Below are 11,816 nucleotides of genomic sequence, written 5' to 3'. Positions count from 1 at the left end.
TTCATACCATAAAAATTATGTCTAAGACATTTTGTCGAAAAATGAATAGTTTCGGAAATAATTGTTTGCTTCCATACTTTTTCCCCACCCTGTATATATATACCTATATCTAAAAATTTTTGATAATCTTATGAAGAAAAGGATTATTTATTTTTAATCTTAAAAACTATGTAATATTCTTTTAGATAATTTTTAGGTAATTTGACATATGCAGTTATTTATTATAAAATATATATATTTTATAAATTCTACGATTTTTATTTTTCAGAAAGATTAAGTTGATTTCGCCAAATTTTGATGTCACGAAACGCAGAAAAGGGAATAAAAAGGGCAAAAATTCAATTCGCCTTTGATCTGTTAGTGACGCAAACAAAATTGTCTCGGTATTCTCGTGAGAATTCTTCGTGTAAAAACTCATTATAACGGTAAGACATTAAACTTCTCTGAGAAATTCTAAAACGAAGAGAGAGAACGCATCTATTAAACTTAAAATAGATAAATACATAATTAATTTATGAACACATTGATTTAACAAACAATAAAATTTAATTTACACATATATAAAGTACAATAATTTTATATATATGTTATAAATATTTCTTATGTATAAAGAAATATGAATTGTATATTTTTTATTAAATTAATTTAAACATTAACTAATTTTATGTGTATACATTACAGAGTTTTAATGGATCTTTTCTTTCTTTGTGCTTCTCTTCCACCCCCCTCTCTCTCTCTCTCTCTCTCTCTCTCTCTCTCTCTCTCTCTGTGTGTGTAAATTTACAAAAAGAACTACCTAAAAAGAGACACAAATCACAAAACAGTGAAATCCTTGTTTACCGGCGTACATCGGCTTAAAATCAGAAGAGTGTTCTCTCGTGTGCCTCTCTTCTACCCTTCTCTGACCCTTTCTCTTTTACGTAATCCACGGATACGTTCGTTGCGAGGATAACCAGTATGTAATATATGGAAAAAAGAAAACTGCGTATTGCATCGAAGGGCCGAGAGTTATTTCCACGTCGCGTCGGGGTGGAAAAGCCGAAAGTTTGCACGTAGAAAGTTGACTTTCACCAAAGCTGCAATGTGAGCCCTTGTGTTACTTTTCACCCCTCTGACGTGGACATATGATATTCCACTTTTCATAGTATGAACGAAAAAGAAGAAATAGAAGACTGGATAAAAAGTTTATAATATCTTAAAACGAATATAATACAACGATAAATACAATATATATATGTACGTAAGATATATTTCAGAAACTATTAATTATAAGTATTAAGAATTTAATAATAATAAAAATAACACAGATAAAGATTAGTTTAATCTTAACAAACATTATTAAAATAAATTGTTTGAATGATTAAACAAAAACAGAAATATTATTAAAAAACAAAAATGTATATAAACAAAAAAGAAGTGAGAAAGAAAAAGAAAAAGAATATCTAAAAAAATTATTTCATTTATCAAATTTATCCATTTACAAAATAGATTATACCGTAGTAAAAATGTAAAACAATATAATTAAGAAGGCATACACCACGAACGCCAGATGTGGATGGCTTAAATATTTGTATTTGAAATATTACAATAAAATAGACGTTTCGGTCTTAAACTAGATCTTCCTCACAAGCAATTAGGCAATCACATTGACTCTAGGTCCTGGATTGCTGTGTATTTTATCGTTCAACGCAGAAATTGGAACTTTTGCGTATTGATGTTGAGCAAAGTGTGCACCTATTGGCTTTGGTTCACTCATCGGGATCCGGTAAACAATCTGATTTATATGGATCACCGTTGCGTCTATCAAAATCAAATCTATTACTGAGCGTTACAAAATCCTCCGCTGATAACGCATAGAATTTATATTCGTAACATTTTAAATTTACTTATATGCATAATAATTTATTTCCAACAAATTTTGTAATACTGAGGAAGGTCTAATTTAAGACCGAAACGTCTATTTTATTGTAATATTTCAAATACGAATATTTAAGCCATAAACATCTGGCGTTCGTGATGTATGCCTTCTTAATTATATTGTTTTATCCATCTATTTATAAAGTTTAATCAAATATTTTTGTATTATCAACAATAATTTTACAACATAAATAACTTTATACAAAATATTGATAATACTTTCCTATATTGTATTTTTATTTAAATTAAATAAAAATAAAATCATGCATAATTCAGACACTAAACACTCTTCTTATTCTCATATTATAACAATGAACAAAAAATAAAATAAAAAGAAAAAAAGATCAATGTAGAGAAAAGAGCAGAAGACAATACACTCTCGAAAGCAGAAGGACACCATACGATGTGGAAATAACAGAAGGAGAAGGGAATATCAAATAAGAGGGCAGGGAGTACTCTGAGAAAGATTAATATCTCTATCAGAGAAGTTCAGCGTAACAGACCATTTATCTACGTAGGGCCCTACGAGAAGAGGCGCCCTAGCAGCCAATCTCATCCTACTTCCTTTTTCCACTCGCAGAAAGGTCCACTCGCAGAACCTCGGAGTTTATTTAACCGTCGGCGACCTTCGAAAGGATGGTGGAATCAGTGTATCGAGAGAGCGACGCAAAAATAAAGAGGAAAAAACGAGAAGACAGGAGGGATTGATTCGCACGCGCCGGATGTCCGTCTGCCACCCGCAGGGAAATTTGATTTGACACCCTTTAGCCTCTACCCCTCCAATGTCTTCCGATGTTTGCAAAATAGGGATCTCTAATGAATTCTCTACCGGATCTATCCTTCCACCTCGCTTTGTTTTAGTCGATCTCGATTTCGATCTCGCACACAGCACGCAATTAGATAACTCGATCATTCTAATGGAAGGAAAGGAAGAGCTAATTGCAATCGAGCGAATTCTTCAACGATTAATGATGTTTCTAATATGAAAAGGAAGGCTAAATATATTTTTTCGTTTAATTAAATGTAAGTTTTTTAATTTAATTACAAACCAAAATGTTGTTAGAATATTATTTTAATATTATCCAGATAAAATAGTAAAATTATTCAATTTTATTGTAATAAAAAATATATAACATGAGAGACAGAAAGAGCGGGGGGGGGGGGGGAGGAAAAATAGTTTGATAATTAAGATAACGAGAGCAACGTAGTTTATGCATTAAATTAAACTGCGTCATCACAGATAAACGTTTTTATTGTGTATGTCCCAAGATGCCTGTTAAATGTGTCCAAAGCGAGTAAATTAGAAGATATCTCCATCTCGCCTAGCCTTTGTAGTCTGAACAATTCGTGATTATACCGCAGAACACGCGATACAGAACAGCCATTTGCCCCCTTCCTCTGTTACCCCCTGAGAATAAACCTGTCGCGAGCTAATTGCATGACTGCAGTCCTCAAATAATGATGACTTTGGCTTTGCAATAATAATGCAATTTAATTGACAATTCTGACATTAGTATGTTATGAATGTTAATCTTGTAGGAAGTACGAATAATTGTAAAATATCCAGTTAATTGACAATATACAAATTATTATTTGTCTGAGTTTTATATTTATTTCAGCTCTTTTTTACTAATAATTTCTATAATATAATTACTGATACTAATTTCTGACACATTTTTCATACTCTGTATTAAATATTTCGTATAATTCGTTATGATAATCATTCGCGAGTATGGTACATTATATTTAAATTATTGTGATTTCCATGTTTACATGATGTACGGGTGTAATACGCGTATAACTTTTCAAATAAATAAACGGTTAATAACCACGACGGGTCGCAAAGGGCCGCGAAGGGCGGTTCTTTACTTATAGACTTCGGTCGTTAATAACTCGGCCGCGATAGTGGGGACCACCAATGAAGAAGTCGACTCGTCCCACGATGATTTAAAAGCCGTCTCCGCCATTGACCCCCCCTTACATGTTCCCCCGAGATTCCAACGTGTTTTCGACCCTTAGTGACCTCCTTCTGCATAGGTGAATGGAACGATATCCTCAACATAAATATATGAGTTTTACAACAAATATTCTATAATCAAAATAGCAACATGTAATTTTATATTATATTTTATAAGAAATTTTCACTTAAAAATTTCATATTGAATAACTTGCTACAAATATTATTTTAACCCATTATACTAACCATTAAATTTCACTCTTTCCAATGGCATTATTAATTAAAATTGAAATAAAAAGTTTTATAGCTTCAATTAAGAAGAAATCGAGTATAATGTAAGTAAAATAAAATGACTACATGAACCTCTGCGGTTGCGTAAATAATACATATTTATAAAGCGATAAGATATAATTTGCAATTAATTGGAATGCACTTGTCAACGAAGTTAACTGCAAACATTTCGATTCTGGATTTGAGTCCTCTTCAATGCGAAAGTCGAGTACAAACTCAACTATTTATGCATCAAAACCGCGAAGGCTCATGTAAGTATTTTACTTATATTGTATTTGACATTGATAATATGTATACATTTAACACACAAAATTAATAAAATTATATGGATTACTAACAATATAGGTAATACATCAAAATGATAATTATGTAATTAAAACTTTCTTTATTTTATTTAAAAATATGAAATTATAAAAACAAGTTGTATTTTACATCAAAGACATGAATAACTTTTTTTATCAAAAAGAAAACTTTATTTTTCATGGGTCTTCACATGCATTAAAGACACTCGCGAACTAGGACTATTTAATATTGCCTACTGTGCATCGTATATATAGACGTCTTTATCGTTTTACGAGAACTATAAAGAGCCAGTGGCGCGCTCGTATCTCTAACACAAGAGAAAAGGAAAGCATTGTCACTATTGTTTATGCGTATCATTAGATACACCGTCTCAAAATCAACTATCGTTAATTCTTCGACGGAGTAAAGACCCGTTCACGCGATATTTTACTAAAGTGCTTTTAGACGTGATATTTTACGAGCTTTGAAATTTTATCACCAACAACATCTTTATATATTCGGTCTCCTTCAAACAACTTTCTTTATTATCATATTCAATACTATAACTATACAAATGTACGTATTTGAATGTATAAGTTGTTTATATGTGTGTATTATCAATATTATAACATTTCTTTACTTGTATACGCATAAACATTTATCTTTATTTTTTTTACTTCTTATTTTAATTTTTTAAATTAATTTTTTAGATAATGTTAATTTTAATTATAATTTTGATTTTTATGTTTTACAATTTCTTTTATAAATGTAATGTAAACATTTTTTAAACGTTAGAAAATTTAATATTTCATCTAAGAAAGTTCATCAGAAGAATTGCGGAATAATCTTCTCCGACATACGTATATACATATACTAATGTCAATACAAACATTTAACTAAGATGATACCATCCATCTTGGTTAGTTTATAACTAAAATGATCATACCATCTTAACACATCACAAACAGCGAAAAGCTGATTTATAAGAGTTCGCTCGAAAAAAGTGTTGATAAGAGTGACAATAATTTAAAAGTATTCTCGAAAGACCTGAGACAAGATATTATTGACATTGGAGTAGTGTAAGCTGCTGGTCATAATGGAGCTGTCAATCAAGATAAATGTTCTAAAAGAATCAAAAGAAACAAACCAAAAAAAAAGTATTGATATCGATAGAAACTTGACATCTCTCCAATCATCACGTTACTTAGGGGAAATCATACGCTTCGTTAATTCGAATTTATGATCTTTCATGATACTTATATTTTATTTCAACTCTTTACCACATCAAAGAAATTCTATTATAACAGCAATATATTATTTTTTATATATTATTTATTTTATTTTGTTTATTATAACAAAGAAAAAAATATTTTATAAAAAAACGTATTTTTTATGAAAAACTTTCTAAATGCCATCTTTTAGTTTTTAATATATTGTATAATCATAACATATATTAACATTATATTAATATATGACCCATGAATAAAATTAATTAGTTAATTAACAAAATATTTTTTCTTTGTTATAATGAACAAAATAAATTAAATAATATATAAAAAATAATGTATTGCCATCGTAGAATTTCTCTCAGATAGTAAAGGGTTGAGATCTTGAAACAATATTTACGGTCTAGTTAATCTAATATATTAATGCATTAAATGTTCATGTTAGAAACTATTCGTGAGTAGTAGCATCGTCAACACGTCACTATATCTTCAGCGACGATATTGCGGTCATGTTACTCTCTATCTGCTCTAAAAATCTTATTCCGTACTCTATAAACGTTACAGCCGTTTAGGGTTGACCTTTTTCTTTGAATATGAAAAATGTAATCGAGAGAAATATACAGAGCAGGAACAAGACATACAGTAACATGGCTACAGGGCACGATCGCGATCGGGATAAGATGTCGTAACCTTTGGCTGGGCTTACAATTCGTGCCTCGTGAGTCCCGTTAGTCTCATATAACGCCTGGGGATGTTCAACACATTCCTGGAGACGTGCGCCACCGGTGCTACATGTAGATAACTTATATCAACGGTTAATCTTTATTCCTGCGGCTACAAAACATTTGTGTTGTCGTGATTGCTTATTTTGTTACAGGTTATCTAGGAATAATCTTATTCTGGCAAATAAATCAAGACGTAATTATTTATATATGATAAATTAAATGTTTAAAAAAATGATATTATAATATTAATAATATTATATAGTAAAAATAAAAAGGTTCCTGTTTTTAAAAAACTAAATCAACCTACAAGCTGCGAAGGAACGCAAGGAGAGGGTGGAGAAGGATTCCAGAGGGGGATCTCCTGGTAATTATGCCACAGACGAATGTCGGGACATTCATCAGCGAGTGTGTTTAATGCGTAGCCGTAAAATATGTGCGCCAAGCACGCTATGCTCTGCCTAAACACAATATTCCAACGAGTATCTAACAAATTAACGCCGATGCGTTAAACGTTCAAACGGAAGATCGCGTTTTCCTCTCTCGAAGTAACCACGAAATCGTAATCTGCGATTTGACACGAGAAAGTGAGCGACTTTTTTGGGAGAATGTCTGACGTATAAATCGAATATAATCAATGATAGTCGAATACAGTCAGAGAAAAGAGTATTCTGAATGTGTCAAAGAATCTGTTAATAGCGATACAGAAGTTTGACGTCTTACATGCAAAACATTTGGCAATCGTTTTCTAAAAAGGTCAACATGTACATCTGTAATGGAAACATTTAATTTGAATGATAATTTAATTAACTGTTTATTTATTATTTAGATAACTTTTTTGAAACAAAATCTGTTCACAATTCTATATTATAAAGCCGTATTGAATTTATGTTAGAGTCAATATATTGAAATTATCCGAAAAATATAAAAGCACCGCCGACAACGTAGAGTATTGTAATGTTAAAAATCGTAATCCATCGCAAATTGCAGTTTCGCGCTTTTATCGCATTCAAATAAGTAGAGAAAAGAAATCCGGTTCCTCAAAATTAGTAGCGAGTCATACGAGTAAGTTAATAGGAACGTCGTGTGTAAACGTTCGCGGTCGTAAACAAGCAACGAAGAAATATTGCCGGCAATATTGTTTTAATCTGTAAAAGAGAAAAAATGTTTGTGCAACGCAGCGATTAATGTGCCCTTTATACATTCAGCAGATAGTTGAACATTGCCAATAAATTCTAAGTGTTTCAGAGCTAAGATCGCGATGTTTTCTCAAGAGAAAAAATTCATCAAAATATAGTAGACATATTGTAAAAATTAATTTAAAAACTTGTTAATTTATATTTAATAATGTATAACAATTGCGTTTTGAATATACAATTTAAATATACTTATCTATTTTATTTTTATCTTAATATTTAAAACTTGAAATATAGAATAAATTTGAAACATCTAATAATATTTTAATCTTATTTAAAGAGTTTAAGTTTTTTTTTATACTAGTTAAATAGTTGAGTTTCGTGTAATCTTTATCAAGCACGTACCATGTTTTTTTTAATTATCACGATCGACGAGTGTTTCGTCCAACAAAACGTAGTTAAGATTAATGATCTTCGAAGGATGGAGTCACTTTTTTCTCTGATCAAACACGTGAGATAATTAATAACGCGCCGATTGACTTAACGATTCCTAATCGATGACGTGGAAAAACTGTGAATAAAAAAGGGTGGAAAACATCAATTGAAAAAGGCACAAAAGAATTAAAAACAGATTTTGATAAATACGAGATTCTTAAATCTATCACGTATATCAATTTTTTTAATCTAAAGCGAAAACAATGTAGAAATTATTTTTGTTTAAGAAAAATACGCTAATTTTATTTATGAAAATTAAATCAATAATTTTACTAAATATTAATAACTTTTTAATTCGTTATTTTTTATAAATTATAATAAAATGATATTTATATTCAGGAACTAAAGGCAATCAATTTTTGTATTGCGATTCTTCCCTGATTCATGAGAACATATCAAATGTCCCATTGACTCAAGTGGCAAAGATCGATTGAAGTATCGAAAGTCGAAAGGATCCCTAGGCAAGGTGGATTAACGGGCACACAACTGCTGTACATCGTTTTTCGAACCGGATAGGAGAAGCGCCGGAACAGGCGGTCTCGTGTTTACACTGACGATCAACGTGCAAAAATAAACGCGCCCTGTATATCCGTAACCCTTTTGCGTCGATGGATGACACGCGTCCGTCTGCTACCGCCGAAGTCTGTTTTTAAAATGTTTTCTTTCTTTTTTTTTTAGTCGACTAAAGACTGGATAGATCGATTACTCTTCCAGATTTGGCTTTCATATAATTAATGTCAACATTCTATTTCTCTCTTTATGTCTCTTTCTCTGTAAATGTGTGAATGTGTAATATCAGCATAGTTTTTTTTTTATAATAATATAAAATTAAAAGCAAAACACTTCAATTGTTGTTATATTAATTAAGCAAACTTGTATTAATATCGCCGCGTGCAATCGAATTGGAGAACGCACTTTAGATACTAATTTTATTTTTAAGACATTTTAAACAAAAACAGTTTTTAAACAAAGACAGTTTAATCCTTATTTATGCGAAATATTTTAATTTGTTTAGTTTTATACAACACATATAAAATTGAAAACGCGTATCTTTTACATTATGTGAATTCTCGGTACACTTTATCGGAATTTGCGGAACGCAAAATTCTTTCAAAATAAACTAGTTGTGAAAGAAAGAATCTGTTTACGACAAATTAAACGCGCGCAATATGTTCAATACTTGGAATCAGGTATGCACGCTTATGCAGATACATTATGCAACCGTATGGTATCAAAAGCACATCAGCCAGGAATTGCCAAATTTGGTAATCGCATCGGTTCTCTCAGTTGCCTAATTATGCCACGACACAAGATGTAAAACTGTCTTTACTTTCCAGTAATAAAGAAAATGAATTGCCTGACATAGCTGTTTGTCCGTACGAATAATTCATGCTTTCTATATCCTAAGCAGTATTTTTACGGTTTTCTCACAAATAGAATTCAAAAACAAATATGAAAACTTAATTGTTTATATGAAATAGAAAAAAAAAGAATAAAATTTAGCAAATAATTCAAAAATAATAATAACATTAAATAATGTAAATTTGTATAAAAAGATCTCTGAGAAAAATTCCAACAATTTTAAATAATGTTCACTTTGATGAAATATCTTTAAGGTAATTATAAAAATATAATTTAGAATATTAAAATGTTCAAACGATAGTTATATAAAAATATGTTGCATGGCCTCATTTTACGATTCACGTAAAAACTAGGAAAGCTCGCTATCGCTATCGCGATTGCAATAATAGAGCGTTAAAAGCGTGACCGGCGTAAATTGATATGAACTCAAGTGTGTAGTATTTCGAAAGACCTCGGGAAACGTCCTCGTGACGCAACGTTCGCAGAACAATCATTAGCGGCGCGTTTGAGCGTAAAGTCTAGCGGTGACGGCGACAACACATATATGCATCGCAGAAATACCGTTACGCTCCGACAATAATCGCGGCAGGTGTTCCGATATGGCAAATAATTTCGATACTACACAAAATTCCTCATTTATGCGGGACCAAAGTGTAATAATTATTTCCATGGTTTGTGTCTTTCCTACATGACGCGAAAACGTAGCAACTGTCACGTCACGCGCGAAACCTACACGCACGCAAATTTTGCGTTATTCTTTTTGTACATAAGTCCGTTGGATCCATGTAATTTTATGAAATATCTGGATATAAAATATTTCCATATATGTATATATATTACAAAATTTATATGCTAATTTGAACAGTTTTGATATTTTCTGAAAATGCTATTCCTCGGCTATGCAAATTATTTTCATCAATGAGTCCAAAAAAATTTATATTATATACAAGAAAGTAATAAAATAATTCAATTTTCTTCTTTCAATTTTTCATCTTTAAAAAGAATTATGAGTTTTTATTAATTGTACGTAAGATTAATGAAATAAATGTTATATCAATATTTGCCATTTCCTCCCCGCATAAATTACGTACGAAAAAGGCATAATACGACATTCAATTTGCGCCCTCGTGCTCGTATGATATTCTCGATTATGATTATTATGTTACTTCGTGCCGTCGTCCAATTCGCGAGGGTAGATTTTTCGTAAACTCGGTGAATATAAATTACGTGGCGCGATACGCACATACACAACGCGCTGAGTTAATATTTGAACATGAAAAATTGCCATTTTCGCGCGCGGAATATTACACGTTAGCTTGAGTAGTTTCTTACTCGAGCGTAATATAAACAAGCATAAACAATATACGATGAGAAAAAATAATGTTTTTACAACATCAGTTTTTACGATAGTACATTTCATCATAAGACATTAAGACAATGTAAAATTTTTTAATCGAAGAGAGTGTTGTAATTATTCTTTATAAAATAAAAAATTATATTACCGATCAATAATGTATTTTAATTTTACCCAAATAATTTAACTGTAACAATTATTAAAAATTAATTAATGTAAACTACAATTAGATTAATTAATATAATTAAAATAATCGGCGCATTCAATGTATCGAAATATAATAAAACAAATGATACGTAATTTAACATAATACAGAATAAAATGGCATTTTATTCACGTCGAAAATTTAAATGACTGGTTTAAGTAACCGTCGAAATGATCACCAGCTGATCTTTAATCGGCTGTTATCCCGAGGTTCACGATATTACACGGGATATGATAATCAAATAAATGAATACTCTTAAAATGTACAGCTTCAGCGTATAGCACAGTACACTAAAAGCTGTAACACCATCACCACCACAATAGAAATTTTAAGTCAGACTCACGTGATCCAAGCGCGGCTTCGTGCCCGATGCGTATCCCACGTCTCGTTGATATGTATCCCTCTGCAGCTTCTGTGATCAGACAAAAAGCGCACCTTCACCGATATGCATCACAAAAGAGAGAACAAGAGAGATGATTTCACACTCGATATGTAAATATTAACGTAATCGGTCGGGACGGAATGACGCGCCATGACATTCGAATTGACAACAACGAGCGACTCCGAGCGGCGAGCACCGATTACGCCACAGACGACAGCACGGCCACGCGCCGTGTCAGCCGAGTCAGCCGAGTCAGCCCGGTCAGCCGCAGTCAGCCGGTGTGCCGTGCCGTGGCGGTGCGGCGTGACGTGTGATCGCCGATCGGTGGGACGCGAGACCGCGCGCCGCGCGGTGGGGAGAACTAGTGGGAGAGGGAAGGGGGAACACCTCGCGAATCCGTTACCTGATGGCGTCGCGTCGCGTCGCGACGACACTCATTCGAATATTATATTCAACGGATTTGTTTTATTGTCTTCCTTTTTTCTCG

At 32.0% G+C, this 11,816-nt stretch overlaps 1 protein-coding gene across 1 annotated transcript in view; it reads right to left on the bottom strand.

The window, feature by feature from the left end:
• Nucleotides 1-11,454, bottom strand: part of sick (sickie) — a 180,085-nt gene extending 168,631 nt beyond the window's left edge. The window contains exon 1 of the mRNA XM_018511347.1: nucleotides 11,291-11,454. The gene's annotated coding sequence lies outside the window, so the exon portion shown is untranslated. The remainder of the gene's footprint in view (nucleotides 1-11,290) is intronic.
• Nucleotides 11,455-11,816: the final 362 nt, after the last annotated feature.

This window comes from Trachymyrmex cornetzi, unplaced genomic scaffold (assembly GCF_001594075.2).
Source record: "Trachymyrmex cornetzi isolate Tcor2-1 unplaced genomic scaffold, Tcor1.1 scaffold37, whole genome shotgun sequence".
NCBI classification, from domain to species: domain Eukaryota; kingdom Metazoa; phylum Arthropoda; class Insecta; order Hymenoptera; family Formicidae; genus Trachymyrmex; species Trachymyrmex cornetzi.
Note: the sequence above shows the minus strand (reverse complement) of the source record. Positions and strands in the feature narration are given on the sequence as shown.